Source organism: Quercus suber, unplaced genomic scaffold (genome assembly GCF_002906115.3).
Source record: "Quercus suber isolate HL8 unplaced genomic scaffold, Cork oak 2.0 scaffold_674, whole genome shotgun sequence".
NCBI lineage: Eukaryota > Viridiplantae > Streptophyta > Magnoliopsida > Fagales > Fagaceae > Quercus > Quercus suber.
The window spans coordinates 50,871-59,440 of NW_027070115.1; the positions used below are offsets into that span (position 1 = coordinate 50,871).

An 8,570-nucleotide genomic window follows, 5' to 3' on the forward strand; every position below is an offset into this window, starting at 1 on the left:
AAGTTCATCCAAGATTATGCCTTTGACAGCCACTCAACTCCAAACATTAACTTAATTGATCTCACTCTCACATACACACATGCCCTATCTGTTTGACGTAGGTACCTTGTTAGTATTATGGTGTGAACTCTTCTTATAAATTGATGGTCAATTACTCAATCCTAAGCCAAAAATTTGTAGAAAAGCTTTTCTTTCCAACCACGAGAATATAATTTTCTTTCTTGATAAATGCCATAAAGGTGGAATTGCCATCGGGCCAAACTACCATTGCCCTTGAGATACATCACTTGTCTGTAATAAATAATTATATTAGCAACTTGAATAACCATATATTATTTGAGATGGAGAAAATTTAATATTTGAGAATAAGAAAAAATTCCAATTGACATTTTTTGATTCATTAGTCATTATCATTATAGACAGCACCAAGAAAGATGGAGTGACATAGTTGATGTAGGAAGCAATTGATAGCGTTCTTGTTTGTTCCATGTAGTTGGACACACACACACACACACACATATATATAGTACTTCCTGGACTTGCTTTACATACCACCAAAGCTGCTCCAAATCCTCATTATGAGGACTAAACATGTTGTGAGGTAAGCTGCAAATAGTGCTTCTATGAAGTCCATACTTGTAGAGTTTGTGTTATTTCTTATTTCACCTTTTCATTTTCAGCAAAGGTCATTTGGGCTATATGAGGCAGACTCAATTATCTTGAAATTAACAAGATTTTTTCTGATGGTAATGATTTAGAGGAGGAAATGAATTTTATAGTCCTTGAAACCTTTTATCTTTGAACTACATGATTTATTCTTTGGGGATTTTGTTTTCAAAAAAAACTTCATTCTTGATTTTCCCTTTCTTTTTCTAAGTTTGTAATATTTTTCAGGGACAGTCTTGGATGACCTGTCAAATGTCAATATAGTTTAGCATACATACGAGGATTTCGTGTTGTTAGCTGTCTTAGACCTTCTTGTCCAATATAATGTCTTAGATAGATGTTTGTAGCTTTTTGATCCACTGCATGTTTGGCTAACTCTTCTCCTTGGTTGTACTTTTCAAAATCAGAGTTTCAAATGTCAAGATGATGATACTTAAATACTATCCTATGGTGCACCAAAAAGTTCTAATATATATCCGCTTCATTTTCAGGTATAGCATCCATTTCCTGTAGTTAAATCAGGAAAAGCTCTACCACAATTTAGGTTGATTTTTTGCTTCATATTTCACTATAAACATGTTGACCATTAGCTCTGTGGGGCATGAAAATTGCATCATTTATGACTAAAATTCCTTTTACATAGACTTAGATATTACATACTTTATTCTTTTTCTGCTTTTTTGATTTGATTGCAATATGATGTTGCTGGGAGTTGGTCCCTTTATGTGAAGAATTGCAATATAATTTTGCAGGTTTGTCTCTCTCTCTGCCCTCCAGGCCTTTGGACCCTGAGTGTTTCATACTCTTGAATTTTCTATTTGCAGGTAATGCAATGGAGATCTTCTTAATTATTACTTGCTAAAATTGTCTTATTTTGCTAGTGAAGTCATTTTAAACCCTGATGTCTTTGACTTAAGATGCCAATTGATTTTGATAAAGAAGCAACGTTGGAAGTTGGAATTAAAATCTAAAAGTAAAATGGCCATTTAGAATTGGAAGTAATACCATACGAACTGAGTATCACTAGTGAAGATTGCTGTTGAAAGGAGGAACACAAGTGAAATTGTTATGCCAGTTGAGAACTTGATTTTCAATTTTGATAAGTTGTACTTCTTGATTATTCTTATTAACTAAAATTTTCAATTATGAAAAATGGAATGGCTAAAACTATTATGCCTAGAATGTGCAGAAGCTCCTCAATGATTGATGTAATCTTCCATTGAAATTCCCAAGTTAGATGAATTGTTTGATGGTTCAGTTGGGAATTCTACTACTCCATCAAGGGCACCTAAATCTACTAAGAGAAAATTTATGGCCACTGATTCCATTCTATAAGTAAAGTGACATGCATCTCTCTCTCTATTTGTGTCTTTGTCTAACTGTCTTTTTCTCATTCACAGTTATGGCAGATAACTCAAGAGGAATTTGTTGAGCTTTAGAGCTTGGGACTGAAACCGAGCAGTAGTTCCCAAGTAGAGACATGCCTGACTCCTGTTTACAATGGGTCTTAGCATTGGAAAGGAGAAATAATTTTGAATTTATTGGAGTTGGAAAAAACAGGAGTCATCTTTAGTTTTTGTTGTAGTTAGATTTTGATTTTTGTCAATTGATAGCTAATAATGATTTTAGGCCAAATATAAAACTACCCTGATTTTAGTCAATTGATAACTAATATAGTGGTAGTCTCTCATGACATAAGCTTCCACAAATTCAATGACACCATTAGTCTCTCTTTCATGATTTGAGCTATCATTCTTTGTGTGAGAATTGTATTTCAAATGTATGCTATATGTAATGTGACCTATCAAGCATCTAGAGCTACAGGAGTTGAAGCAACTTCATAAACATGCTCCAAAATTTTGTACCATGCAGCTTCTAATGAATGTCTGTTTGTAAAAATATTCTAAATTATATTGTGGATGTAGCATTACTCATTTACTTATAATTGACACACAGCTTATAATCCAAAGTCCCTTGATGCACAAATAATGAGCTAACATTGGATTTTGATCAATTTTTCATCACCCTCCATCAGTAAAAGCAAAAGAAAACCTGATTTGAAGCACCGAGCATGTTCTATCACTAGAGCTACAAGATAACAAGAACCTCATAATAAGGATTTTTGAAATTTTCATTATTGGAAGCACGACATATTGACCTGAAAACATATTGACCTGAAAACAAAGTTACAAATTAAGGACCCAATCCAAGGGTTTACACGACACAAACAAAGGCATAACTAACAAATGCCACATAGACAACAGATGTTTTATTTTTATTGTACACGGTAAGAGATAACACATTGCCACAAAAGAATGTTCCAAGTTTTAGACAAACTAGTCGCAACTCCGCAGATCTCGTGGGAATATCTAATTATTTTGAAATGAAATGTAATATATAATTTATTTTTAAAAAATTCATAAAATTATATATTAGGATTAATAATCCATAACAAAACGCTTTCTCATAAGATAATTTCATTTTCTTTTTTATATAACTGTTTACCACAAAAACGAAGGGCAAGTGGTATTTTTTTTTTTTTTTTTTAAGTAATGAATTTTGTGTTTTCTATAAATAAAAAAATGTATATATATTTTACTTTATTTTATATTAAGATTTTCATCTATTCATATTATGAGCCAATTTGCTAGTGATAGTATATTGTGTGGATTAAAATTTTCCAATTATGACATTTAGAAAGGAATGAGAAAAATAGCTTTTTCCCATTATTAAAAAATTTCAACTTGTGGCATCCTACTTTAATATTATATATCTTTTAAAATATACAATGTATAATCCTAATCTCTCTTCTTGAATACATTACTTATCTCAATACATCCATAAAAATACATTGAATCAAAACAAACCTATATGAAGCTACTTTGCAAAAAAAAACTAAATGTCTTATCAATCAACGCTTTGCAAAATGTCATATCAATCATTGCTTAACAATGATTAATTTGATCAATTAGGAAAATAATTTGTTATATGTAATCTATTAAGATTATTTTCTCTGTGAAAACTACAAATTTGTCCACCCAAAGAGATTATAAAATAAAAATTTATTAGCAAAATCTCATAATTAAGTTTCAATGTGCATCATTATAATAATTGATAACAACAACAACAACAACAACAACAACAAAAATAATAATGAAAATAATTGCAAAAGCTAAAATATGTCACTAATCCAATTATTTCCATTTGATTAACCTTTGCTTTTATCTAAATAAGTGGCACTATATATAGAGTATTTCTAATACAATTATTAAGAGTACTTTCTCTACAAAAACTACAATTTTTTTTCACCCAAAATGATTTAAAAATAAACAAAACTTTGTAAAGTCTCATAGTTTAACATCTAAATGAATCACTAAAAAAATAAAAAAGGAAAAAAAAATTTTGATCACGCATTGGAATACCAAAATACCTAAATATGCATAATAGTCGATACAACTTTTCCAAAAAGAGAAACAAATGTGAAGTGACAATTAAATCAAAAGTAACAAAAAGAACTATTAGCGGGGAAAAAAGTGGTTGAAATAATATAAAAAAATGCACCAAAAGAGACAAATTTGGAGAGAGAGAGAGAGAGAGTATTGACCTTTTCATAGTGAACAACTTGGAAAGAATAGGGGAGAGAGGTGGAAATGAAGTAAAAGAAATTTATAAGAAAATCAAGTTGGAAGAGTAAGGGTGGAGGCAGATGAAAGGTTCAAAAAAGCAAAACCGTAGAATTTATGAAGATGGTTGGAAGGGTGGAAGTAGATGAAAGGTTCCAAAAAGTGAAACTGTAGAATATATGAAGATATAAAGGAAATAAAATGAAAAATTTAAGACATGATTGGAGAAGATGAAAATTTGAACTAAGAAGAAGACAGTGATTGAAGAAGATGAAAGGTTAAACAAAGTAAAAAACTAAAATTAAAAAAAAAATAAAAATAGAAAAAGGTTGCTAATGACAAGATACAAAAAGAGCTTTGTAAAATTTATTTTAAAGCTTCCATTATTATATAATAGTATATATAGATATGTATAGACATTGTTTTTGGTTTTAAATTATTTATTGATTTTATTGCATAGTTATAAACATCTAAATAGAGTGGATGAATTTATAAATGCAAAGTTATATATAAAGTTAAAACTGCCCAAGATGAATGTGTAAAGTCAATCTATTTATATATTTAATATATTCTCAAAAAAAATATTTATATATTCTAATATTGTCAACAAAATTTAGGAATAAAAAATTAAATAAGAAAAAGAATGATTATGCAGGTAATGAGGTGGTGAATGAGGTGACGTAATATGAGTATAGCAACAATAAATGTTATGTTTTAGCTTTTAGATATATATAGATTGATCCAAGTATTCATCCATAGTGGTGTATTTCACCTCTGGATAAAGTTCTGAAGCCTCCATGCCAAAAGAAGCCTTAATCTCAAACTTTGTAAGATTTCCCTTTACAAAGGCAGAGTGAGCAATGGACAGGAGGAGGTTGAAAGGACAAGAAGACTCTGTAAAAGAGCAAAAATATGTATCAGATAGTCCAACCATCTATGAAACTCTCAACATTTTCTAGCTAGTACATAGAACTGCTCAAATCAATAGGAGAATTACTTCCTTTTTATTATATTTATACCATTCAAAAGTTTCAATAAGAAATCAAACAAGTTATGCACTAATCAATATTGATGAAGTTAATTTAGTCATCCAAAAAAAAAAGTCAAATACAGCTTCTTGGTTGCAACTAATGTGTACATAATCACTTCTAATTAATTATTTTTAGTATTGTCTCTAGTATGTGAATCTTTGGTGTTACTGTTAACTGGTTTGACTAACAGTACAAAGAAATGAAGAGGATAATTCAACTCTCCTAATAATTATCCAAATTACAAATGAGGTAACAAGGTGTATCATAACAAATTAGATAAAAAAAAACCCACTATAAGCAAACCAAATTAGATCTATAAGCAAACACCATAAATCAACAGGTGAAATTGTTCATACAAACCTTGGATTTTCTTCAGAAGTTGATCCTCCAGAAGATAAGTCTTCTCAAGGGTCTTGCCAATCTTCTTTTCCCATATGGAGACAATCTCATTGAAGGACAAAATATTTCAGGGGGTCTAAGATGGACGATCTTGTTTAAGGTTCTTGGGTCGCCACTGCTTTTATGGTATAAGTTGCAATATCTTCTTCCTTGGCAAAAATTGCTGTCAACATGGAAAATTACAATTACTTTGTCATCTTTAACAAAAGTAGTTGATCTAGTTGACTTACATCTAGTAAATGGCACACACATGCACGCACATACATACATAAGCAAATGAGAAAGTCTCGACAAGTTTAAAGAGAAAGATAATTGAATTTTATGCTAATACCTTTGGGTTTCCCTCTCCAATTATTTCTACTTTGTCCCTAGGAGGAGCTGTGGCACTTGTAAGTCCATTTCCAAAGTTGGGTAAAAAGTAGCCAGCAAAGCCATTGGACACAATGTAGGTATATGGAATTCCTTCAGCCACGATAAATCTTCGGATGCTAGCCTTGACCCCAAGATGATGTTTAACTGGATCGACTGCCTTGGCACAATCCACATCAACTCCAAACTCGGATGGGAAGAACCTCTGAAACCCACCAATATTTCATTGTATATAATGTAAGTTTCTTGATTTCTCATTTAGTTCAACAATTACAAGCTAAATAGCTAATAGAAGAAGTTAAATTGCATATTTGGTCATCAACTTTTGCTTTTTTGCTTTAACATGTTTCAAAAAAGTCATTACCATCATTTGATAAAAGTAAAATGCTGAAATAATAAATGAATTAATGAAACAGAGGTCACTTTGAGGATGTTGGGCTTATGACATGACATGAAGCTACAATTAGCTGGTTTGACTAGTAGTACAAAGAAATAAAGAAGATATTACAACTCCCCTAATAATCCAAATGAGGTAAAAAGGTCTACCCTAATAAATTAGATCTATAAGCAAACGTTATAAATCAACCGGTGAAATTGTTCTTACTAACCTTGGATTTTCTTCAGAAGTTGATCCTCTAAAAGATAAATCTTCTCGAGGGTCTTGCCAATCTTCTTCTCCCACAGGGAGACAATTTCGTTGAAGGACAAATTATTGGCAGGGGTTTTAAGATAAAGCACCTTGTTTAAGGTTCTCGGATCGTCTACTGCTTTTATGGTATAATTCACAATATCTTCTTCCTTGACAAAAATTCCTGATAAGATGGATAATAACAACTACTTTTGTCATCTTTAGCCATAGTAGTGGATTTATCATCTAGTTGATTAACCTCTAAAATAAATGAACAAATTCTCGATAACAAAAAATTAAGGAGAAAGATGATTGAATTTTATGCAAATACAATATACCTATGGGGTTTCCATCTCCAATTATGACTACTTCGCCTCTAGGAGGAGCTGTGGCACCTGCATGTCCAAAGTTAGGCAAAAAGTACCCAGCAAAGCCATTGGAATTGCTTCAGCCTCAATTGATATCCGCACACTGGCCTTGACCCCGAAAAATGTGCAGCTGGCTCGACTGCATGGACTCGATCCACATCAGTTCCAAACTCGGACGGGATGAACCTCTAAAACCCACCCACATTTCATTGAATATAAGTTTTTTCACCAGTTATTTAATTCATGAGTTACAAGCATATATACATATACGTGTGTGTCAAGAAATATTTAGGATATGTGCCTTGCCTTGATATTTCCGGCTTCTTTGATAGCAGCAATAATCTTCACCTGATCAGCTATCTGTTTTGATCCAACTGCTGAGATCACAATATCAACTTGCTTGATTGCCTTCACCAAGCTTTCATGACGATAGATGTCTCCCTGTGAAAAAATTAGCTCGACTTTGCGAGATCAATGTGCTAACCAGAGAATTCAACACACACGCAAGATGTGGAGAACTAGAGTTTGTACATACATGGAGAAGTGTCATTCCAGAGCTCTTGAAGCTCTCAATAAGCTTAGATTTTTCAGGATTAGAAGCTGTGTTTTCTCTGTCCCATGCAAAAGTGGGGGTGCCCAGCTTTCGCACTTTCCTGCACTATGTATTTTCCAATGTATCCAGTCCCTCCAATTATCAAAATCTTGCTTTTTTGAGTCATTCAGAGATAATTTCAAATGAAATAGATTAATGGGGCAGAGAGTTGGACTATCTTAGGGGTACTTCTCAGTTTCAAACAAAGGAAAGTAGAGTTCCTTATTTACATAAACCGGAACTTCCTTGGCCTCAAGGTATAATGATGCTTACCAACTCCCCGAATATATTGAAGGTTAGGTGAATGGCTCTTTGTTTGACTTTCCAAGTATTTCTTTTTGGGTCCGTAACAAATTTATTTTTGAAAAATTTTTATTGAGAATTGAAAAAGTTGTTAAAATTTTTTCAATTTTCAATAAACTTTTTTTAAAATTAGTTTACTATTATGTGCCCTTAGGACACACATTAGTAAAATCTTTTTTTTAGACATCCTCTCATTCCTTAGGTTTTCTTTGTTAATTTTAAGAATAAATGCATTTTTAGTTTCTACATTTTGATTCTATTTTTATTTTAATCTTTACTTTTTTATTTTACCGTTTTTAGACCCAAAATAAAAAAAATAATATTATCGTTTTAGTCTCTACCGTCATCTTACCTTTTTTTTTTTTTTTTTTTTAAATTTTTATTTATTTTGGAGACTAAAGACGGTAAAATAAAAAAGTAAAAACCAAAATAGAATATGATCAAAATATAAATACTAAAAGTGCATTTACACCTTAATTCTATTTTCCTTTATCTTTATCCACAAATCAATTGGCATTCATATGGGTGTAGTATTTTTTTTTTTTCTCTTTCTCTACAATACAACATATATTTAAAAAAAAAAAAAAAATT

The 8,570-nt window shown here is 31.4% G+C and overlaps 1 long non-coding RNA gene and 1 pseudogene across 2 annotated transcripts; one reads left to right on the forward strand and one right to left on the reverse strand.

Annotated features, from left to right (window-relative positions):
• Nucleotides 1-33: 33 nt before the first annotated feature.
• Nucleotides 34-2,532, forward strand: LOC136064367 (uncharacterized). 2 transcript variants are annotated; one of them, XR_010625993.1, is made up of 4 exons: nucleotides 34-746; nucleotides 1,074-1,157; nucleotides 1,419-1,490; nucleotides 2,067-2,532. It is a non-coding gene; the product is annotated as an uncharacterized LOC136064367 (long non-coding RNA). The 2 variants fall into 2 exon arrangements; XR_010625992.1 differs by having other exon boundaries at nucleotides 34-1,157.
• A 112-nt stretch (nucleotides 2,533-2,644) lies between these two features.
• LOC112025395 (phenylcoumaran benzylic ether reductase Betv6-like) lies at nucleotides 2,645-7,916 on the reverse strand (annotated as a pseudogene).
• Nucleotides 7,917-8,570: the final 654 nt, after the last annotated feature.